We start from the raw sequence: 25,813 nt of genomic DNA, 5'->3' as shown, positions 1-25,813 counted from the left end.
TTTGCAAATAAATGTGCTTGGGAACGTGCTTTTCCCTATAATCCTATTCCATGAATAGTATTTAATCATATAATATATTTAATCAATGTGTCATGTTCGATATTAATGCTGATAGGTATTTGGTTAAAAATGCCAAAACTTTAATATTTTAATTAAAAAATTTGGTATGCATTCATGTACTGTAATAAATGCTGTGCCCAAATGCAAAACTCCTTGATTTCTATAAGGTTAAAAAATAAGACGTTGTCATTAAAAAAACAAATATTATTATGAGGAAAATCATCATAGTGCAACGTCTTGGTCAAATTCTAAGTTGTGTTTTCTTCTTTGCCTTTACTAGTCTGAAATCAGGAGAGAGACCCTTATATCCGGCCACATTTAAATACGTTTAAGAATAAAAATGATGAAAAGATAATACAGCGAAAGTCCTGCATGTGAAATTTGGGTTTGAATTGTAAGTACAAGCATCCTTACTATTAGAGTTACTAGTAGACTAGAATTTGAGTTAAGTACAATTAATAATACAAAAAATTAATATGTAAGATACCCAGTCAATGAAAAAATATATAGATTATTTACATTTAATTGATTTGGCATTTATACTAATAAATACAGCAGTGTTCTTTTTCAGGGTTATTTAGACATAGAAATTTCAAAGAAACTTTAAATGAAGAATTACATCCATTGTTACTTTAAAGGTGAACCTACAAACACTTTGATACCTGTTAACTGGCTTACATACACTTTTGGGTTTATTAACAAGTATGCCAGCTTTAATGCCATTGACACTAAAGTACAACAGTCGTTATTTGGAGAAATTTTGATTTTTGAATCTGAGGAAATCAGTACATTAGAGTCATTTGCCATTTGAGGTAAATGCACCAGAACTGGTATTAGGAGCTATTCTCTATTTGAAGTAAAGTTGGCACTAAGTTCCCTTACGATTTTTGGAAATTAATCAAGAAGAATATGGGCATTATTTGGAAATTTGAGTGTGTATTTTAATTTGAACCAGTGTACACCATTGTAATATGGATTTTAAGCTACTAAGTATACCCATACTTTTTTTTTTTCACAAGTATTTAGCTTTTAAATTTGAACAAGTAAACATAAGGGTTTTACATGGAATTGGAAATAATAAGCAAGCCAGTATTTGTTATCAAAGGTATTTGGATTTTGGAAGTTGAATTACAATTTGAATTAATAAGTAAAGCTGTGTTATCTGGGATTTAGATAAGTGATTATTATTTGAAAATTTAAATACGTGCATCAGTGTTTTTGAGGACTTGAAGTGGTTTAAGTACAACAGTGCTTTCTACTTGAAGATTGGAATTTGACTTGAAATATGAGCTTCTAAGTAAACAAGTATTATTTGGAATTGGAATTAATATATGTACCAATGTTTGTTATAGTCTTATTTGTATTTTTGAATTTTAATTTGGAATTCAACTAATGAATATGTTAGTGTTCTTTAGAAATGAGTATTTGCCTTTGATTCAAATTGAATTAAATCAGTAAGTAGACCAGTGTTATTTACTGAGCCGTGAAGTACACAACTCTTGGTCATGCGATTTATTTAGATGATGCAATTTGAATTGAAATTCGAGTTAATAATTAATCAGTGTTATTTGCACTGAGAACTAAGAAGTGTATGAGTACATGCTATTGGTGTTACTCGGATTCTGAAATTTCAACTTGACATTTCCGTTGGAAGTTCCGGATTATTATCGGGAACTTAAAATTTATAGTTGAATTAATAAAATGCACCAGTGTTACTTGTACTTAATGTGAATAATTACACTGGGGCTTGTTTGTTTGAGTTTGGAGTATGAGTTCAAATTTCAAGTAAATGTACATCATCAAAATTCATTTGAATTTAAAATAAAACACGCACCCTGCCGTGGTGGTTTATCAAATTCATTGGAATGTTTTAAATTGTCACAGGAGTTAAAACAAACAAGTAAAATGACGTTATTTGGCATCTGAGCTAAGAACTGCACTGGTGCTTTCTTCTGTTTTTACTTTTTTCATTCGGGGAGCTTTAAGGAGAATTTGAACCAGCAAACAGTGTCATCAATTTTAATTTCAGCTGATCAATGTACTGGGACGTTTTATCAAAATCAGTAGGTAATTGACTGTTGCGTTTGAATTTGCTCTCACAAGTCCACTGTTATCTGAAATGGGAATATGTATTTGGAATTTGAATGGTTAATGGAAAAATGCTTTTTATCGGACGGACCTCTATAGTGGAATTTTAATTGGAATTTGAACTGATAATCGTACTAGTGTTACTTGGTGCTGGACCTCAAAAGCAGGCCCGTCCCTGTTTATGGCTGTTTTTGGATTTAGGAACCTAAATTGGCGCTTGAGTGGACAGTGGCATTAAGAAGACTTTAAATGACTGAGCGTAACACTGTTTTTTCTATAAGGTTTCTGGAATGGGGAATTCCAACTCAAAGTTAAATAACTAGAAGATACACTGTTAAGTACACCAGAGTTATTTTAAATATCAGCTAATAAGTTCACCAGTACTTCCTATCCTTTAATTTTCATTATAAAAAAATCTTTTTGGAAATTTAATTGGAATTTGAACTGTTCGTTATACCAAGGTTATTTGCATTTAGAACAAGTAAGGTTACCAGTATTTGTTATCAATGCGATTTGGGTTTTGGAACCTGCATTCATAGGACCAGTAGCGTTATTTACAATTTGAGTCAATAATTATGCCATTCCTTGGGATCAGAGATATTAGGACATTCTCATTGCCATATGAATTAATAAGGACAGGAGGGTTCCTTGAACTGTAAACCCACTGTGTGCATATATTAGGGGTAAATGTAACACATGTGGGTGGCCACACATATTTACACTCGAATTGGGAATGGCACCTGAGATGTAAGTCCTCCTAGGCTTGTCCTACAGGTTCCTGCCATTACAGGCCCCCGATCTAATACATCAGTACAAATTATTTGACATTTGATATAATACGTCCATAAAAGCTTGTTATTTCGTTTATTGGCATGTTGGAATCGGGATTGAGATATGAATTCATCAGCCCCTCGGTCTCATTTAGAATTTGATGAGTAAGCCTAAAGTTTGGCATCTGAGTGTGTACATGTGTGTTATTTGAAATTTAGGTGAGAAATTATGCCAGTTGTTACAGAGACACGTAGGTATTGAAGTGAGGATTGAAATGTATAGATAGTGTCACATTGATGGGTGCTCCTTGGAATTTGATACCCAAGGTCACCAATTATCATTATCACACGTGTTTGAGTTTCGTATATGATGAGAAATTAGACTCGTGGTTCCCACAGTATTTGGAATTCCTAGTAATAAGTGTACCAGTGTCGGCTTTCAGATTGATGTGGATTTTAGAATTTAGTTTTAAATTAATAACTGATATGTACAGCAGTCATTGTGATAGGAGATACTGAAATTCTGGAAATGGAAATAGGAACATAGCCATACATCAGTGTGATTTTGAATTTGAACTCATGTGCTTAACCCCATGTGTTTTCAGAGATACCAGATTTTGGGATTTAATGGAAATATGAGTTAATATGCAGCAGTGTTCCTGGAAACTGGAACTATGAATAGTTTCAGTCCTTGAAACCAACGCAATTCATATTTCAGGATTTGAATTGGTACTCGAATTAATAAGACCACAAGTGAGATTTGCAATTTAAGCTCCTAAAGACAGCAGTGTTTGTTATGCATAAATCAGGATACAAATAGACTTTAGAATCTGCATACAAATTAACAAGCACCGCAGAGTTATTTGGAATGGAAAACAAGAAGACCAGTATTTATCCTCAATGTTCTTTGGATTTTGAAATTTGAAGTGGAATTTGAAATAACAAATACAGTACTGTTTTTTGAACTATATAGTTCACATGATAATTTGAACTGCTAAATACACTGTGGTGTAGAATTTGAGAGAATTTGTATATCCATGTTTGCTAATTGGGTAATTCAGATTTTGAAATTTGAATATAAATTTGAAATAAGTGTCCCAGTTTTACTTGGAATATGAACACGTAACCCCACCACTACTCATTTTCAGATACATTGTCATTTGGAAATTAATTTGGAAATGTAATTACATATACATAGTGTTGGGAATTTGAATGACACGTGCATTTTGCATGTTACAGAGAGTTGTAATTTTTTTTGCAACAATTCGCTGGTGCACAGGCTTCTTATAAAATGTTTGTCTACTCCAATTAAGCTTATTTCTTTGTAGCATCCATTCTCCTGACCATCCATTGAACTGTTTCTATCACTTGGCTTCTGTAGGACTGACAGGGAGGGGTATAAACACCCTCATCATACTACAAATCGATGTCACGCCTTGCCCCAAAAGCAGGAGTTTAAGACTTTAAAAGCGACCCCAGAAAATTAGTTGGATCGCGAGTAAAATTGTCAACACATGAGAAACCTGGGGGAGTTTGATTACCAATTAATAATAGGAAATAGGGATGTGATCCAAGGAGAAACTCAAATAGAGAGATTTGGATGTCAACGGGGTCAGAGAGACTTTGGGAGGATACTGAAAACACATTTTTCATGTTGTGTTTCCACCAAACAGATCCGTGGGTTGCTCTGCAAATTCAAACATAGATGGAAGCGGGGTTCATCATTCTTGTTGACCCTCACATCAGCTGAAACAGTCAGCAGTGTCACCTCTCATGTAACATGTCCACACAACGAACATGACTTAAATTATGTCGATTCTAAGGAAAACACTTGTTTTCATATATACTCTTATTTTTGTAGAATAAGTCTCAATTTTAAAAATTTTACTCCAGGATAGTAGGGTAACATTTTTAAGGGGTGTGTTTTGAGCGGCCTTTTATTTTACATGTTTTCTTAGGGTAACAAGGAACACTTGTGCTAAATTCATTTAATATTTTCCAGGTAATGTTGGGTATATATGGAGGATCACAGAAGAACAGGAACAGAGTAGCCTGCCTAGGAGTGATTGCCAACCCCTGAGTATCCAGTTCTGCATATTACATGACAAACACACACACACACACACACACACAGAACCCAAGAATAAAGAATCTGAATACTACCACATCTTCCTTATTTTGCAGGATATCTACGAAAGTCAGTAGCAATTAGTAATTTGCTATGAATGTTCTATTACCATGGGCATATGTCAAATGATACACACTGTGACTGACACCAAAAACCGTATCCAATATACTGTTCTGGGGAGAATAATCCAGAATATGTTTCTGCAAGAAGTATGTCTACACAACTAAAAACACATGTCCCCAAATTCTAGTGAACAGCCCAGTCAGGGATACAGTATCACTAAGAAAATAAAGCTTTTGTTCACTGTATAAACAGACTATTTACACGTACCTAGACTCAGTTCCAAAGGCTGAAAGTGCATTCACGTAAGATCGGGACAGTTTCTTATATCACCAAGCCCCGAATTTATTTCACATTAATCGTATATCTCTGGCTGCCTCAAATCTATAGACAGCATAATTAACTTAAATTTAGAAACTGCCTTTATGTTCTCACCCTCTTTAAAGCAAGTCATTTATGGACAAATTAATGTATTTAACATCTTTTAAGGAAAACAAAGACCCCACTGCTCACATCAAAAAAGGCAAACTATGCATTTGACAGTGATATTAATGACTATTGCACCTAAAATATCGTCCATACTGAACTTTCCTCTCAGCCTAAAAATGCATAGTGGTTTTGAGAAGAAAAATACGAATAGAATAAAACATATTGAGTCATCTCCTTGCACACATAATGATGTTTGAATATATATATATATATATATATATATATATATATATATATATATATATATATATATATATACATTAAATGGGAGCAAACGGATCTGTAGTTGCACTTAAATATAAATTATCTTGTAGCTCCTTTTCTGACTTTATTTCTGTGGTCTATTTGATCGCAATGGATTGTTTTCTTTATTTAGTGAACAGCTAATAGGTGGTGGCTACTGAGCTAAAAAACTGCAACACCAGGGTAGATAAGATGCGCTACCTGCCAAAACTGAGATGTTAAAAAACAAGGGCAATAAGAAAGAAACCCACACAGACCTGGAAATCTCAAAGGAGTGGTTTCTCTATCTCTGTGCGCACGTGGAAACATTGCCTAGGAATCTCCCAGGAAGGGCTGAATAGGGACTGGGAAACATTAACAAGAAAGAACATGATTAAGACAGTGGAAAGCCAGTCAATTTTATCCTTGAGGTGGCTGCAATTATTTGAAAAATTAGATTTAGTCTCTGTGCACAACCCAGCCATCAGAGATGCCTGCAAACTCTTTATGCTCTGAAAGGAGGGAAGAGAATTACTGTTTCGGCCAGTCGTCTCGTACATCCTCCACAGTTGTTGCGAATGCATTTAAGATACAAGCATTTCTACCACTTTATTTCTTTTCATGACAGTATCGCAATAGAAGTAAAACAAGCACTTGAGATTTGGGGAAGGAATCATTTGGAATACGCAAGAAATGGTTAGAATTAGTTGCATGTGTCAGTAATTCACTACCTGTTATTTTTACTGGTGTGGAAAATTGGGAGTAAGAGAAAACGCTTCTTGGATGAAAATTGAGTACATGTGAAAAATAATAGCAGTTCACTTTATTGATTTTGAGAAAGTGCAAATAAACTGATATAAGAAAAATAATTAACAATGGCCAGTAACTCTGAGTGTGTCCTCTGGTCTTTAAACCACCTAAGTTTGGGTACGTCTACATCAGAAAATCCCAGGGCGTAAGGCATGCACGTTTGAAAAGCTCGGTGAGATGCGTTAAAATCACTGATCCAACTGATGTCTATAGGATTCGAAGATCCGTGCTCCCTGACAGCTTTGGAGATTAGAACATCCACATGAGGTTTCACAAAGAACGCTGGAGGGGACCATGTGAAGAGGATTAGCATATTAAATTGACAGAGGAGAAAAAAAGAAGAAAACAGTTCCAGTCTAGACCTGCCTTCGTTGAATCTCCTAAATGCCCTTCTAAGAAGAGACGTGAGCATCTTCTCTGGCTTTCTCTGCTCCGGGCAGATGAGGATGGCCACGTGCACACCGTATCTGTTGTTTGCAGTCCACTCAGGCAGCAGTTTTCTGTTAGAGCAGCCCAGATCGAATAAAACATTAGCATAATTAGCAAGATGATGCTTGGATGTTTTTCCTGACAGCAATAGCAGGGACCTGCCCCATCTAGTTAAAATGTTCTAGGAACAAAGCTATCCTTGTTTTAGGGTTATTAATGCGTGCTGCCCCGAACAGGGTCTTTACCACCTGTAAACCAGCTCACCCGATTTACTTCAGACGCCCCTGAGAAAAACCAGGTGAACTCAGCCTCAGGAGTGGGGGGCCGCTGGTCTATGACCATGGCATCCCCCGGGTTGAGCAGGGCCCCTCATGTCTGCCTCTAGGAATGACCCTGCAGAACAACGCTGGAGTCTGGGGTCAGGCATTCCAGCCAGAGCATCATCTGCCCTGCTGCCGGGCCCCCGGTGACTTGGGAACTCCTGTCCATCACTGGTCCAAGTGGATCTTCGGTTCAGCACATGACAGGAAGACACGGCCTCGTCTCCTCCCTCATTTACTTCCAGGGGGCCCTGTAAAAAGAAGGAGAAGCACTTCATAATAATGTAATGTTCTGGAAGGGGCCCGAGCCCGGAATCTGCCTCTCTGGGCTTCTCAGGTCCTCCCGATGAATCCTCTGATCAGCACCAAAAGGCAAGCACCACTTTGGTTGCCAGAGGAAATTCTCGGATGCTCAGTCTTTTAGTCTGTCTTATAATCTCCACCAACGTCTGTCTTTTTTACTTCCTCGCCCAGTTTTGGCGATTGCAACGGAGGATGCAAGTGGCAATGTTCCCCTGAGGACAGAAGACGCCGAGTTCTCTGACTCTAAGCCAGCCTCCCCTCCAAGTCCCTGAGCCAGCCAACACGTGCTGCTGCGTCAGCAGATGGCACAGCGGTGTCCGTGGGGGCCCCCCATCTTGGAGACAAGACCATCTTCTTGTGTCCTTATAACCTGAGTGAAAATGCCTGCTTTCTACCCCTCCTTCCTAAATGCCCCATTTCCCAAAGTTTTGCACACCGGTGCAACGGCCAACTCCTTTCTTTCCCAGACATTTTGGTCTCTGGGATGAGTGGGATTCATTCACGTGTGAACTTTTGGGACCCCCAAACTCTTCCCACATCGAGAGGGGTCTGGTGTGGAACAACGGAGTCTTGTCCCTGTGTTGGGAGAAAGTATTACTAAATTATCTACTACTAATGTGCAATAAAAACGCCACCATTGTTAAGGAAATGCAAGACATAACATTATTACATCTGATAGTGCTGAAGTCAGTCCTGCTTTAAAATTATAGTCAAAATTGGAGACCAGGTCCAGATTTCCAAACGAGCCCTGAGATATTGGGTATCACCATAGCAGTCAGGTTTTTTTGTAGAATATCTGTTACAGATTTCTTATCGACACCACTGTGAAATTTAATGTGATTTCTGTATTATATTATTATGTGTTTGTTGACTATAGAGAAGAGTCAACTATGCTTAGAACTATGCTTCTCAGAACTACGATTACAGGGTTCTCCCCCCCACATTTTCAAGCAACCCTATTTATTGTTTTCACCCTTGGAAGCAAGACTGGGGCCCAAAAGGGTCCAAATGAGCCTCAAGTTAAGAAAAGCCTTTGCAATTGCTTTGTAGCCAATCTAATCCTGTAATTTGTACCTGGAGGCAATTTGCTAGTTTAAATTTTCACCCTCTGATTTGTGAACTGTACCCCTGGTATGATACATGTTTGTAGGGACATCCTTTTCACCCACTTTTTTATTATTACAATTCTTATTAATGAAAAGGTGCACATCAGCTTTTTTTTTTTTTTAACACTTATCTGGAAACTGGCTTCCTTCTTTCTCATTTGGCTTCTGCTATTTTCGATTAGGGAATTTTTCTCAGGATGGGGTGAATGTGCAAAGGAACAGCAAATCAGAGATAAAATGAGTTTCAAAAGTACATCACCTGTATTCATCACTAAAAAGGAGAAATGTGATCATGTCCTCATAATAATGCCAACTTCCTACAGGGACAGGAGAGACGAGATGACGTAATCTTATTTTGCTTATGGTCTTTTGCTGGGCTCTTCAGCCTATGTGAAACTTTCCAAATTGAACATGAAAAAAAAAGACCAAATTTGAGGGGTTCTTGCTGTGATTTTTGCAGTATAACCTTGTGAGGGAGCTGCCTTCATACATTAAAGTATGTTTATTATGAATGTTGGACATACAGGGATCCTGTTGTTTTCCCTGAGGCAGAGTTAAAAATGTATGTTGGATGGTAGGAGTCGTTGCCAGTACCAAGTCTCACGTAAAAAAATCGGCTACAGTGCATTCACAGGTGCTCTGAAATCCTTACATGTGTCTTCCATGGTTTCATAGACACACAACCTCAGCAACGTCGTGATGCATAGTAACCTTCAGGTCATATAACTGACAACAACCGTTCCTGACAGCTTGTCTTTCCCACACCACACGGGGGTCACCCTGTCTTAGTAACATGCATTTCCCTTCCCCCTGCGTTTTTTCATGACTCATTCCTTTTTTAGCCCTGAATAATACTCCTCTGTCTGGATGGACCCCAATTTATGTATCCATCACCTGCTGAAGGACATGCTGGTTGCGTCCAAGTTTCAGCAGTGATGCATAAAGCTGTTCTAGACATCCATGTGCAGGTTTTTGTGTGGAAGTTAAGTTTTCAGCTCCCTTGTGTACATACCAAGGAGTGTGACTGCTGGGTCTCATGGTTAAGAGCGTGCTCCGTTTTGGAAGAAATTAGCAAACTATGTCTGAAAGTGGCCATACAGTGTTGCATTGCCACCAGCACGAATGAGAGCCCCTGTCACTCGCAATCCTCACAAGCATTCGGTTCAAGGCAGAGGGCAGTCAGGTGGATGAAATGTAAGAGTGTGGAATGTGGGTGCCCTGCTGAGTCGTTCACCTTGTGGTCAGGAGATGTGCCCACCAGCCCACAGAGGGTGCTGAGCTTTTCCCTCAAAGAACATCGGCTTTCCATTGGGTTTGAGCCACCGAAGTACAGGACCTCTGTGCTTCAGCCGAGCGAGCCCTACGGAAATACAAAAATAGCAGCAATAAGGGTGAGTGACAGGTAGTTTATTCTACACGTTCACATTACAAACTTACTTTCTTCGTAGAAAGCTTTTACTATCATGATTTCCCGAGGATATAGTTAACTCCATCTCCTTTCCTGCTCATTTTGACCGGCCACTGGATAATCATCTTGGCATAAATGAAATGGTTTAAATGTCTGCTTTTCTTTTATTGGTAATTTCTGTTTAGCATAAGGGGTGATCAAAGAGGCGCGCTAATATAAAATAGACATTTACATAATTGCCACTTACTAAGGTGAACATTATAAACAAGACCCAATATCCCTTAAAACTAAATAGCAAAATGTTGCTAAATAGAAGTCATTTTCCATTACCTCAAGTACAATTATTGCTGACTTGATAATTGAATATTTCACCTCCCTTTTTTTGGGGGGAATAGCTGTATGCATGATTTACAAGTGACCATTAGAGCACTCTAGTTATTATCTCTGCTAATACAATGTGGGCATCGCTTAATCTGTTTACCCATTTCTCCAATGCTTTAATGAATGTCTAATGCAGTCTAGTTGAAATGAAAATTGCAATGTTCGAGTTGCTTTATTAATATTCCAATGATTAAGAAACTACAACTTTTGAAAGATCACGTTTTTCATTGATTGTCTCATGTGGGGTATCCTTTATCAATCGGAGGCTGCATATATTGAATTATAACAAAATAAGTTTGGGATAATTTTATTAAATGATCTAATTTATGAAATGGGCATGCTGACCTCCATTTGTTTGAAATTAGCTTTATCCTTTATTGGTAGTTATTCATCTATCTCTATGTTTTCCTTTTAATCACTGCTTGATCTAAATCTGTATATACTGTACATTCAAAGCTCAATTTTCCCACTCTGATTTCCTTCTTAAAGCCCTAGAAGAAAACATATTTGAATTTGATAGTTGTACCATTATTGTGTTATTGGCAATGCTAATTAAATGGCACTGGAATCAGATAATTTTTCTGTAAGACATTACTTCTTTGTACTTTGCAATTTTTTTTTCTTTTCTGGTGGCTAAGCTGGAGGTTATTTTTATTGAAATGATGTGTTTTATTGAAACTCTTTACAAAGAATATGTAGTTTCAATCTTCTTGGTAAGTTTGTGTGCATATATCTGGCTATGTATTTACACATAACATTGATAAGTAAAACTGTAATATATAGATATACACACTTATCCAATATCTATTTCTATAATTATATCTTTGTAAGAACAGAATGTCTGGGTCATAGGATATGCTTATCATCAACTTTTGCTGAAACTACTAAAATGTTTTCTAAAGTGGTTATTCTTCTAGAAATCTAAAGTGGGAGAGCTTCTTATTCTATGTCCTCCTAGTGCCAGCATGTGAACTGTCAGATTTTTTAATTTTAGGTGGTCCAGTAGCTAGGGGTCTGAGTATGATTTCTGTATACATGACACCGATGACTAATGATGGCATTTTGGTATCCTACTTACTCAAGTGCCTATTTATTTTTTTTATTAAGTAATCTGGTTCTTTACAACTGATATAAAATAATGTGTTCATAATGCTAGATATGATTGGAATATGACTGGGAATAGGTGACATTATCTATTATTGCAAATACAATTTTTGGTAGCTTGTATTTTCATTAGATAACAGGTGGATTGAAAATGAAACATTTCAACAGTTAAGAGCAGTGCTTCAATTTCTTATCCTTTTCCTTTCCTGCAAAGCTTTTTAAGAAATTATTTTGAAAAACACATAGCATGAGCTTTACCCCCTTCACAAAATTTTAAGTGTAGGGTACAGTATTCTTAAGTATAAGCACACGGTCATACAGAAGATCTTTAGATGCTTTTAATCTTTCATAACTAGAACTCTATACCATTGACCAGTCAATTATTTTTTGTGTGTGTTTCTTTAAGAAATCTTTGTCTAATCCTTGTTTAAGAAAATACCGTGAGGCCATATCTTCTAAACTATTGTCGTTTTAGTTTTCATGCATACATCTAAAATTGAGGTGGATTCATTTTTTTTGGTATTGCATAAAGCAATTGTTTTATTTGTGATTTTTTTAGTTTGCTTTTTTCTGTGGCTGCACCCAATTTTCCCCTACCACCTACGAAACCAACCTGCTTTCCTTATAAACCGAGTCAAATAATATTTGCTCATATATATCTTCTCATTTTTTCTGAGTCAAAAATTTAACTGTTTTCTGAAATATTCGTGTATGTCTTATTGTTCTTTTTAAGGCATCATCTGTTTTCCCTGAGCTATTAAGTTTCCTGTGTCTTTAACTTGTTTTTTATTTTGTGTTTTTGCTTACACTTAACTTTTCTGGCGTTTGTAGGGCTTCTTGGATGTGTGTGTGATTTCAGTCAACAGCGGTGAAAGATTCTTAGGGATCCTCTTTTTGAATATTGAGGGTTCCCTTCTTCCATCCCCACCCCCTCCTGGGACCCCAGTGGCATGGACCTTGTAGAGTGTCTGAGTGACCCATGTATACTATCTTTTATTCTTCCTCTAATATCCTTTGTTTTGTTTCTGTTTTCTTCTTTCCACTAATGCTTTCTTCCACTGTAATCACCTGCCAATTCCATTCATTACTTTGTTCTCAATTTTAGAATTTTCTTTGATACTTTCTGCTTTCTTTTATTGATATTCCTTACTGTCTAATTTTGTGGAACATCTGCATTGCAGATATTTAAAACCCCTATTCTTAGCAGGGTAATAATTTGAGTTTTACAGTTTCTATTGTCTATCTTGGTTTCCAGCCATTTTGTAGTGTTTCCTCTTATTTCTGGTAGCTTCTGGTTAAATGCTGGCATTGTTTAAAATGATTTTGAGAAATAAAAGTTGATGTGTGGGGGGGCTGTTAGCTTCCTTCAATATGGGTTGACTATTTCCTTGATCTAATTGCATCTCATGGACACATGAAAGGCAAGCTTGCATTCCTTGTGGAGACCCATTTATTTATTCATTTATTCTGGCTCACCCCTGCTCCTGTGACGTAGTCCCTGAGGGTCCCACAATGAAGCTTGGGCTTTTTACCAGACCACCGCTCTCAGGTAGGCTTTTATGTCCTGTTTTTATAGTCCAGCAATAGGGTGGATGCCTGTGGTTCTCCTCAGGCTCCAAGCCACTGCTTGTCTCCAGGGCCACTGGCCAACCCTTAGTGTCTTGAAGGTGGAATTCATCATGTCAGATCTTGAGTTAACCTCTATTCTGCCCATCTCCGTACCCTTTAGAGATTTTCAAACAGAAGTCTTTTCAAACTTCTCCCTTCTCTCACAAAAGCTCCTCACAAATCAAGGCTAAATGCCAAATGACAATGATAATAAATAACAAGAATTTAAAAATCCCATGCTTGCGGGACAAGTTCTGATGTAACGTCCATTCTTATTCTCGTGGCTTCATCTCAAGTTGGTGATCCTTGAGTGTCTAACAGCTGTAGATGTTCCTTCCTTGATATTGAGTTATGACCTAGATGTTTTATTATATTGTTTCCAATCTTTGTGTTTGAAACGAGAGCAAATACTCCTTGATCATGTCACAAAAGTCTTATCGTATTGATCAGAGATTATCAATATGATTATATTCCATTTGTTGGACTCAACTTATTTTCAATTCATCTTAATTTTGAGCCTAAAGGTATATAAGTACTGAAACTCACTTTCCCACTGGAAAACTAAGTAATCAAATTACGCATTTTGAATCCCAGAGCTAATTTGATTCAATAAAGAGAAAGAGAATTTGTACAAATGTTCTCGCCCATAAACATCCCTGTGAATTTCTAACAACTTTATTTCATTGTTCATCTCACACACACACACGTGTACACACATGCAATTTGTAGCTTTGCAAGATAAAAAAGTTGTGCTTACAACTGGGTGAATCTAGGGAAATATTAATCACAGAGAAGAAAGCAATGCCACTGTCAGGAATCCAGTAACAACAAAAATTTTGAGGAATAGCTGATTATGAAAGTAAAAAAATGGACAGAAACCCCTGTAGGTTAGATGAAAATCAAACTGCTTCATATCCTGTTGCAGAATATAGTCATGGTCAATGAGGCGTACATCTCTGCTTCAACATCCTAGTGACTTAAACTTTGTTGTGGATATTTGAAGAGTTTTGTGAATTGTTTCACGTTAAAAAAAGCAGTAGAAGCTAAAAAAGGTTTAACAGTTGACATGACGCTCTATAAAATGCGTTACTGTGTTTATTCCCATACAACCAACCTTCCCCTTGATTTGTTGGTTTCTGTTTTCATGCTATAAAATTTCTACAAGATGAAATGCCGAACATTTGAATGTTCTTGGTCTGTCAGGACTTGAAACCCCTGTTTAGGTGGTACATATGGGCAGGCACGGTACTACATCCTGTCTCTGCCCCACGTCCACCTTGTTTATTTTTAACCAGCAAGTGAAATTTGTTTTCAGTTATTTGAAACTTGAAAAACAAGCAGAAACGAAAAAGCAGATGCAGTGTATGAACTGTCAACTTAGGAGAGAATTCGGAATGTTTAGTTACATTATCTGTGTGATACTATAGCCACAAAGCATGCCAGGAAAAGCTAAAACATCACCTGGCAGGGATGTTCTTCTTTCACTTTTATTGAGATGTAAATGACACGTAGCACTGTATATAACACTAAGGTGTACACTGTGATGACTTGACACACAGGTATTGCCGTGTAATTATCACAGTAAGTTAAGTTAACATCCATCATCTCACGGAGCTACGAGGAGAAAAACTTCCCTGTTGTGAGAACATTGAGGATTCAGTCTTAACAACTTTCAAATAGACTGCAGAGCCCTATCGACTATAGTCCTCATGCTGTGTACCACAACCCCAGGACTTCTTTTATAACTAGAAGTTTGTACCTTTGGACCACCTTCCTCCAATCCTCTACCGCCTACCCGCCGTCTTTGGGAGCCAGAAATCTGATTTATTTTCCTATGCATTTGTTTTAGATGCTACATGTGAGACCCTACAGTATTTTTCTTTCTCTGCCTTATGGCACTGAGCACATGCCTTTGTGGTTTATCCATATTGGCAAAAGGGGCAGGATTTCCCCCTTTTTATCGCTGAATAATAGTCCATTGTGTGGACAGATCATGTTTTCTGCAAGAAACACGTGGATGCATGTCTCTTTGACATAGAGATGTTGCTTTCTTTCGATTTGGATTTATACCCACGAGTAGAATTGCTGGATCATAGAGCAGTTCTGTTTTTTTAATTTTGGGGGGGAAACTGCATACCGTTTTCCAACAAGAAATTACACCCTGGGTGATGGAGGTGTGAACAGTATAAAAGCTCAACATGCAAAAGAATTAGGACATTATGAGAAGGACATCGCTGGGTCAGAAAATGAGGCAAGTAAGCGCATCCTCAAGGGTTCCTGAAAATGTCAGGAAAACTAAATGCAAAACTTTTGGTGGAAGCAGTCCTTTCTGCTTTTAGGTTGCTTTGAAAATGAGCTAAATCTCTCTATTTGGTGATTCAAGTTGTTTAATTGTGTGTGTGTGTGTGTGTGTGTGTGTGTGTATTCCAGAAAAGTCATTATAACACCCCTCATTTGTCCATAAATGAAACAAAATTAAAGCACCCATACTAGATAAACTTGGCAGAACTTGTAGCTGGAAAATGTCTTGCTTTGTTTGTTAAAATTTTGACTGTCTCCAAAATTATTTTAGCTGCTGAGAAAAAGAATGTATAACTAATTAAAAACCAATTTCCAAAGGTTCTTTGAGCAACCAGTGTTGACAGCTGAGGAATCCAGGTAGGATTCGTTTCTTCTAATCACATTTCTCACAAATCAGAATACAGGAGTTTCAGAGCATAACAAAAGACAAGTCTGTTATTACAGTTCACCTCGGTCACGGCTTTCTTTTCACTCGAATCAGCTGTTCACGTACTAGTATCTTCACGAATGGAAACCGGGGGACTTCATACTTTGAGAGATTAGGGAACCGGACATCTTTTTGGTGTGTGGGGCATCAATTAAAGCAGAGTAGCATCTAGGGTTGTAGTTCAAAAAAAGAAATAGAGGCAGTTTATGAACTTTAAAGGGGTTATAGAAGATTGAAAAGCACATTTGTTACTCCAAGTGTCTAAATATAGTGAAGAACTCTGGAAAATCATCAGTCGAGTGGAAGAGAAAATAGTGTGGCATTAACTAAATCCACCTATTCTAACCAATCACATGTGCTTCAGATATCTCCATGTTAAGGCAATATTAGAATTCCGTATTTCATATAATTCTCTATACCCATCATTTTCTTACTCTTCTATGTATTGATTTTTCTTTATTTTCCACTAGCACCTTTTATAATATAAACATGGTGACATATCTGCAATCAACATATAAATATCATTTCACTATGTTACATAATAACAACACATAAAGAGATAATACATGTAGAGAGCTGATACATACAGTATAGGGACACTATTATTGTTAATATACATATAATCTAAATTCTGATTTTTCCCAACCTGTAAAGCTTTATCTGAGCATGTATAATTTCTACTTTTTGTTTCTTTCTTTCTTTTTTTTTTTTTTTTACATTTCATTACCTTTTCAAATATCAAATCTTGGCATCTTCCAAGCCCCCATCCATATGAACAAAGACTAGAATCTTTGAAGACAGGACTTTGTCCTAGTGTTTTCAGGCATCCTGTTAATCCATAAATTAGGAGGTGCTCAGAAAGGACTGTAAAACATTCTCACATTTGTCAAGGCCAACTGACTCTGCAAAATAAGTCTCATTTGACTCCCCATTCCCTCCGTGGTGTTTCCTGAGCACCACCTGAGGGTGTTAAATTAAGGCAGAATGCTGCAGTGAGCAGTAAAACAAATCCTTTCCCTTTTCTGATGGGAGTGGGTGGGGAACATTTTTTTTCTAGCTGAGCATGTGCATTCTCTCCAAGTATCAGCCATTACTGTCTATTGACACTCCATCTTTGGGTTCCATAATGTTAGGCTTTATCTCTTCACTCCTACACTATTGTCTGTCTCCTCAAACCTCTGTGCATCCATCCAGGTGCTCTGACCTCCAAGACCACAGCACCCCAAAGTGACTTATACCTGCATTGTCTGAATTCAGAGTTCCATGAATATCAGCTCTGTTTATGTCCAACACCATATTACCCTTTACCTACTGGACGTTTTCCCTTGCCTTCTGGACTGGTATCTCAAAATCAACATATACAAAACTTCAGCATTAGCTTCCCCCCAAAATAAGATTCTGTTCTTTAACCCATTTCTTCTCCACCCAATGAGAAGCCACTGGAGGCATTGTTGTTTTCTCTTTGCTTAATGATGTTTGCTCAATAATTGGGCAAATCTGCCACGCCTCCCTTAAGAGTATCTAACACACGTTACCTCTCCTTATGCTCACCCCACATAGTTCAAAGCTTCACTACACAAAAATTCAGTCAGTTGATACATTTCTGCCTCTGTGGAACAATTTGTCTGAATCTTCCATAGGCTGCCACACACGTGGTCGGTCCTTCGCTGAACATGGACCACGTTTCTCAGTTCATCAAGGAATCATTTGCCATAGTTAGCATAGGGTATCCTTCCTCATCTCACCTGAGACTCTCACCTATAGCACATGACCCACTTCTTGCATGGCAGGCTCACCTGGAAATAAGTGGCTCCTCGTGATGCCTGCCCCACACCCTCTAGCCTAGCTGTGCTTTGTTAATAGATGTTCACAGCACCTGGAATGTTCTTCCTGCATTTTCCTCTGACGGAATCACCCCCATCACTTAGAATCGTGCCATTCTTCATCACCTGTTCTGGCAAACATTCCCTCAAATGCCCAAGCAAGTGCTAAGGTCCTCGTTTCCCTGTCCTGTGATGAGATGTCCACTTATGTTTTATACTCATGGCCACCCGGTACTTTTTAGTCACTGTTCATGTCCTCTAATCCAAGGTGCTGTGGCTGATACGTGAGGGCACGGAGTTACTCCTGTGCACCTTCGGGGCCCAGCCTCTGCGGCATGTCTGGTCCTTAGGCCCCAGCCTGGGGCAGGATGTGCAGACCTTTGGGCCCCAGCCCCTGGCAGGATGTCTAGTCCAAGGTATACAGAACAACAGCATCAATGAACCCCACCAGGGGCTTGGCATCTACATCTGTGATGGCCTTCAGCTTCCTGATTGCTGGGAATACCAGGGAACCGAGTGCAACCAGAGCTTTTGAAAAATACTTGTGTTATTTCCATGCAGGGGATTTCATAATAAGCACAATAATGCAGCAATAATCAGATATGCAAGAATTATGAGCAGGCCCGACTACTCGGAAGCACCAGGCCCCTTTGCATCTAGCACCGCGCGCTCAGCACACGGAGGGACCCGCGTGCACATCCCGCTTCGGGGGGCCTCGGGAGGAGGGTCCCTGCGCAGGGCTCCTGGGCGCCTCTCCCTTCCCGGGTAGAGGGTTCCTGAGAGTGGTGAGCAAGGACAGTTTGCAGACGGAGGAAGCCCTGCATGCGCCCCTTTAAGGGGATGCTTCAAACTGGGGTAATATCCGCGTACACCCGCGACGGGCGCCCGGATGGGTCGCAGACCGCGCGCGCTTCCCACCGACACGCCCATCGCGGGACCTCGCGCCCCGAGTGCCGTCTCTCTCTCGCGGGACCTCTGGCGACCTGGAGGCATCTCGCGGGATCTGGCGGGGGTCTCGCGGCGTCTGGGAGGCGGCGCCTGCGCCGTTGCTCGCCCATTGCTGGCTCCTAGGGCGTGTGGGGCGAGCGGCCCCGTCGGAGTCGCCGAGCCGCAGCCTGGAGGCACCCCGCCCCCCTCCCCCCGCCCGGGACCGAGGCCGCGTCCGCCCGCGCCTGCCTGCAGGGCCGCAGCCCCACCTGGCCTGGGAGCCCGCCGCCCGCCCGCAGCCGCAGCCGCAGCCTCGGGGCTCCGGCGCCCCGCTGCCAGCTGGCTGAGCGCCCCGCAGACCCGCCCCTGGTCACAGCCCGCGAAGCCGCCCACACCCGTGCCCTTGGGATGGTATTGCACGTGCGCCGCCTGCCCTAGGGACAGTATTGCACACGCATCGTCTGCACTTGGGACAGTATTGCACACGCATCCCGTGCCTTTGGGACAGTATTGCATGCTCACCGCCTGCACTTGGAACGGTATTGCACACGCATCCCATGCTCTTCAGGTAGAATTGCACACGCACCGCCTGCCCTTGGGACAGTATTGTACGTGGCACCCCGTGCCCTTGGGACAGTATTGCACGTGCACCGCCTGCCCTTGGGATAGAAATGCACGCGCATCCTGTGCCCTTGGGATAGACCTGCACACGCATCCCATGCCCTTGGGATAGACCTGCACACGCATCCCATGCCCTTGGGATAGTATTGCATGCACACCGCCTGCCCTTGGAATAGTATTGCACATGGACGGCTTCAGACATGCTGTTACGATCTTACTGCAGTGGTTCCTCTAAGCTCTGCCATCACAGAAGGTAAAGGGGAGCCAGGGACCCTAAAAGAAAGCTCAGGCGAACAGTGTGGGGTGCAGGCAAGAAATTTCAAGGTCGGTCAGGTTTTAGTTCCAGCTGAATTGGGAGCTTTATAAGGTTGCCACTGCCAAGGCCGTTTTAATCGCAGAGCAGTAAAGTCAAGAGTTGGTAATGTTGCCCAGTAAAACCATTGATACGACAAAGGAGGGAATGTTCCTATCGAGGCCAGCAGCATGACATTTCTGCTCGCAGCAAGGGCGGACGGCAGGAGAGGTACAGAGGACCTTTAGGCTTTAACTCAGAAAAGCCTTCTTTATTCTCAACCTACGCAGTTAAGGAAGCATAAAGTGAAAATAATGCACAATCCAAAAAGGTGGTACATTTCCTCGTAAGGTTGGAACATTTCGGTATTGAAAACATAAAGCCTTACAGATACATAGGGAAAACACACATTTACCTTACAGTCCTTTCTGACATCCAGACCAATAAACGTCAGAAAGGAAGGAGATTCTACCCCAGAGAGATGAGGGATGGAGTGTGAGTCCAAACACAGGTCGGGAAAGAATTTGTAAGGTAGGAAGACTTTGACAAAAATTGCGGCAGCAACGGCCCAACTCTGCCAGTTCCAAATGGCTGAGAGATTAACACTGCCTGAGAAATTCAGGAAAGCCGTTACCATCGGGTCCTTCTAGAAGGCTGCAGGGGCCGCCTGGAGCAGCCTGAGGGAGAAGCAGGAAAGGCCTAAAGGAATTCAGGCACGGCCTCTCTGCTTTCGCCTGTGTCCCTTCATTCCTTGGAATTCTCTTTCAAAGGAGTGACTTACTCTGGGTAAGGCTTTTCATTACCAAACGCAAATCGGTGTGCAGTAGACATCCTACCAGGCTTGGGATTCCCATCCCAGGATGCCCAGTGACTCACCCACATAAAATCAAAGCACCGCGGGCCATGCCATGTGCAGGCCTTTGCTTGTTTTTGATGGTTCAGCAATCCACGTACCCCCTGAATCACACTCTGCTTCTCCTGACGTCCCCCCACCCCGTCCCCCACAGTCGTCTCCATCTTGTACCACACCCCTAATCCTTCACTCTGTCCTATCAACCCTTTCTGGGAACCAGCGTGTGGATTTTCCTTCACTCAGCTGTGTCTCTTGTGTCTCATCAGGTGGCACCTGGGCCAGTGGACATTTGATCCTCGACCTCAGGCAGGTGGTCAAGGCTGACGTTATCATGGGCACAGTCATTGGATTATTACGGTATCTGGGTACACGTGGCGCCGACAGATCACCCAGGGTAAGTGGACAGAAGGCTACAGTGTGGTGCCAAGGCACGCGGATGAAACATACATACTGGTGCGTGGAGATTCGCTCCATAGGGCATCACGGGAATGAGCTACCAGCTCTGGGAATCTTGGGGCCGAGCTGTGGTTTGCAAAGTTATTTTAACAGTAAAGCCTGTGTGTGGACAAGTGGCTGTGATTTGGGAGGGTGGCAGAAATTGGTGATGCCAAGGAGATGGACAGAGGGACTGGAGGGCGTGCATGTGCAGATGACAGATGGATTGTGTCTGCTTAAGGCTCACCAGCCGAATAGGTAAACGCTCAGCTGTTCTTTGCCCAGATGTGACTCATTGACTGTGCTGGTCACCTTCTTAAGGCGCCTCTTTCATCTATGGAATGTGGCTAAGTGTTGGCTCTGAGTTGTGAATCTGAATTCTGACCAAATGTATCTCTCTGGAGGTGATTCCAACCCACGCACAGCTGTCTACACTGCTGGTGGTGGTAGAAAATTGCCTCGTGTTGTTGCCATGTTTTGTCAGTAAGGTGAAGTGGCTTTTTAAGGTAGGTGACGCAGAATGGGGCTCGTGTGCGTGTGGGTTTCCGTGTCTGCCTTGAGGATTCTGGTATTTCCTGGCATTTGGGAATGAATGCAGTTGAGAAGTGGATACTCTGTCGCGGTGAACACAGTCCAGGCACCCACTCTGTTAGGGGATGTGAGGTCCCCTGATCCACGGCTACACAGTGGGCCTCCTATGCCAAGGATGGTCTTGACATGCCTTGCATGTGGAAGAAGGTACCAGCTGCAGTAACCCTACCCCCGTGGGGGGCCTTCCATAGGAAGGAAATGACATTCCGCGTCCTGTAAGTGATCTTCGGGAAGCATAGGGAGTGATCTGAACAATTCTGCAACCATAATGACTGTCCTGCCGGAACTTTTGAAATTAGACCAAAGAAATGACAGGGAAGAAACACATGCCTTTAGAAATTACATAAGTCATTTAAAAAGAGAGGCTCAGACAGCCAATTAAACCCGTATTTAATAACTCCTCAGACCCCAAGCCAATGAAGCCCTTTATCAAAACTCATGGGAAAGATGCCACTATTGTAATGGCTGTGGACACGAGGTCACAGTGACCTGTTGGCTTCAGAAAGTGACCACAGAGGGACCTTTAAAGGTGCTAAATTATCTGTATTCCTTTCTTTAATTGATTAGCATTTCCAATGGACAGCAGTACATCCCTTTGCAATATGTCCCACTGTTTCACTAAAACGAGTTTGCCTGCCTTTGCATGAATGTGGCAAGAACGTTTCCACTGTATTTACTCTGAAATATTTTTGAGAAAAAGAATGCTACATTTTTAGTAATTTTGAAGATAATTAATATATTAGAATTTAGGCTTTCTTTGAATTCAGTTGAGTACTTATTCTGGTTGGCTTATAGAAATTAATAAGGGCTTTTAGAGATCTTTAAAAATTCTGATTTCTAGAGAAGATATTTTATTCCTTATACTTTAAATGTTTTGGTTCCTTAAAAAATGTACATGTCTGTATAGTGAAAGAAGATTCAAAACACAAACCTCCTATGTATATGGGGTGTTTCTTTGTTTTCTGAGTGACCCTGCAAGTCACAAAGAAAAGTCATTTAAAGATGAGTTTAAGTAATGGTCTTGGTTGATAGTTTATAGAAACCAAAAAATTATGCATCATTATTCTGCTCTTTGAAATTTTTAACAATTTTTGATACATATTTCATAGAAAAAAATAAATTTCATGTAGTATGTTCAGCAAGATGCTTTTTGGAAAATTAGATATATTTAATAATGTCTTATAAATTGTTTTGGGCCTCCTCGCATCATAATGTCACAAAACGCAGCTGTGCCATTCTCATTCGTGCAAATTGCCAGTTTATTGTTTCCTGAAAACCAAAATCATTCAAATTCCTATTTCCTATATTGGGTTGTCCTTATAATATACCGACAGCACAGTCAATAGACATTACAAATGCAAAATAATAATAAATACAAGTGTCCACAAAACCTGACTTATGGCAGGCCCTGCCAAAATAATAAGGGATTTGTTCTATCACCAAAGAAAAACTATGTAAAAACAAGCAAAGTCATGTGAAAATTTTTAAATGACAGTTTCAAATAGTAAATGAGTTAATCTCTTTATTCATTATAATTAGTCAAGAGGTGCTTTTATTTTTTCATTTCAATATCTTGAGATGTACAGATTTAAAAATCCATAGCTCAACAGTATGACTACTAAGCAAGTTAAAACAGACTCAATCTGTTGCTTTCACAAAGCAAATGAAATTAAAAGGGAAAAAAGGAGAAAAATGAGAAAAAGAGCACAAGAATATGAATATGAATAAAGATTATCTCAAAGAGGAAGGAGTAGAAGGAAGAGAGATTAAAGACACAACTCAAAAGAAAAGAATTGTTAAACAGAAAAACAAAGCCTTTAAAGGAAAAAAAAATGTGGCAAAACCAAACATTTCCCTTATTAAAATAAACATGTATGTGGTAGAAATATTCATTTATGGAGAAACTGTAAGACCAGCTTTGTGCTCTCTCTGCAACGTTCAGACCTATTAAATAATCGAGATGTAGGTTTAAGGAGAGAGTTACGTGTGTGGTGTGTAGCTTGTAGGATTTCTAGAGAGGAAAGCCAGCCATCTGTTTTGAGATGGAATTTGAAAAGCTGGAATTGAACTGCCCAGTGAGGCTGGTTTGAATAAGACTCTTGTAATACCAGCATCTATGAACACACAACTTTAAACTTCATGAGAATACTCCGATCTTCAGATTATCCCATCATCTGAAAAAGTAACTTTTTCTGGGAGCCAGGCTCTCTGTTAAATTCTGGTGAGTCATCTACAGAACAGTCAAGCCTGCTGGTACACATCCTAGATTCCCAAGGTGGTCATGACATAATTTTTGCACTTACCTGATTACATTTCTGGGGAATATCTAGTGTCAGGGAAGAATGTCAGCATTACCTACTGGAATGTGTTCCCTTTGCTTTTTCTCGTAACTGATCAATTTCTTCTGAATTGGCTTTCTGAGTCTATGCTCAGAAGGCATTATTTTCCCAGTGATTCTTAACTCCTTTACTTAATGAGCTCCTATTTGTTTGAAATTCTGGTTTGAAGCAAGGTTAGATGCCCATCTTCTTGCTCCATGAAGATGATGAGGATGTGATGTGCCTCAAAAATGTTTTGCAAGCTAATGAGGAACATCAAACAAATGGACAGATGTTTTGGGAAGAACTCAATTGCCCTAGAACCAAAATTTATCGATGTTTAAAATAGAGATGTTAGCCAATGATGTTCAAAAAACACAGTTCAGAAGAATTTAATTTATACATTAAAAAAAAAAGAAAATGCAACTTTGCTTTTGTGGTGTGGGGTTTTGCTCATGGTGAGTTATTAGAAAAGCTGTATGCATAAACCAGTGAGATAAGTTGCATGACATAAAATCAGCATTGCTGACATCTGCACAGAGAAACAGAATGAGAAAGCAAGACTGAGAGCATCTCTTGAATATTTATGAAGCTTGAAAGAGAACGATCTGATTATTCTTTTTACTGACAAACAGATAGAAATATTAATATAGATAAAAGGTGACAGCCTGCAGATCTGCTCTCTTTTATACACTGGATAATTCTGTGAGGAAATTAACTCATATTTGTTGGGAAATTGAGTTAGATTATCTAATCAAGCTTCGATTCTTAAGACATAATATGACTTTAATACAATTTCAAATGATGAATTAACTGGAAAATTGTAAAGTTACTTTTTTATTATTCAAACTTTGGCAGTACAACAAGTCACATATTCAGAGACTGTTAAATAAAATTCGTGATTCTTAAAATAACAGTATCACACATTTGTTCATAAAAACGGAAGGTTTTGAGGTGACTGTAGGTTTTTTATTGTTTGGTCCCATGGAGACTTAAATCTAAGAGAAAGGGTTCTAGACACACCGATACTCTGGGTTGGCGATAGTTATATTGCTGTTCATTTACACAGAAGTATCTATTGTCCCTGGGAAACTGTGAATGGACAGGTCATTGGTATAGAGTCGTAGTTACCCCTGGTGATAGGGGAAGCTTTCTGAGTGAGAAAGGGTCTCGGCACCAAGAGGCAAATGACCATCACACAGATATACATGCACATGCCAGTTACATGCTTTAAATATTCAGCCTTTAAAGAGGAAAATCCTACCCTTGGCAACAACATGGATGAACCCAGCCAACATTATCTTGAGTGAAATAAGCTGGTAACAGAAACAGAAATCCTGTGTAATCTGACTCACGTGCGGGATCTGTGATAGTCCAGCTCGTATTTCAGTATTGTGTAATACTGTGTCTTATTTTTCTTTAAGTGTGTTATTCACTTGTTAGCTGTATTATATACACACGTGGATATATTCATATATACACACATATGCACATACATGTTATCCAAGAACATATACATACATGTTATGATATGGGATGCATATTGATTCATACATAGATATCATATCTGCTTAGCTACACATTTGATTCTAACATAAATTATCTTCTGAAAAATTAATGTAAATTTCTTATTTTTTTCTTTTATTGAAGTGTCTTTGATATACAATCTTACATCAGTTTCAAATACACAGCACAGTGGTTCAACACTTACCCATATTATTAAATCCTCACCCCAACTAGTGCAGGTACTCTTGGCCAAATAGGAGGATTTGGCTACAGAAGCATTGGCTATATTCTCTATGCTACATTACCATACCCATGACCAATTTATAGTATGATTGGGGATTTTTGTGCCCCTTTATCCCCCTGACACACCCCCAACTCCTCCCCTGTGGTGACCACCAGCCCCTTCTCAGTGTCTGTGAGTCTACTGCCGTTT

At 39.8% G+C, this 25,813-nt stretch overlaps 1 long non-coding RNA gene across 1 annotated transcript in view; it reads left to right on the top strand.

Moving 5' to 3' along the window:
• The first annotated feature begins 18,985 nt into the window (after window positions 1-18,985).
• Window positions 18,986-25,813, top strand: part of LOC140847424 (uncharacterized) — a 218,450-nt gene continuing 211,622 nt past the window's right edge. Inside the window, exons 1-2 of the long non-coding RNA XR_012127414.1 lie at window positions 18,986-19,638; window positions 20,797-20,924. This is a non-coding gene — a long non-coding RNA (uncharacterized lncRNA). The remainder of the gene's footprint in view (window positions 19,639-20,796; window positions 20,925-25,813) is intronic.

This window comes from Manis javanica, chromosome X (genome assembly GCF_040802235.1).
Source record: "Manis javanica isolate MJ-LG chromosome X, MJ_LKY, whole genome shotgun sequence".
Taxonomy (NCBI): Eukaryota; Metazoa; Chordata; class Mammalia; order Pholidota; family Manidae; genus Manis; species Manis javanica.
Note: the sequence above shows the minus strand (reverse complement) of the source record. Positions and strands in the feature narration are given on the sequence as shown.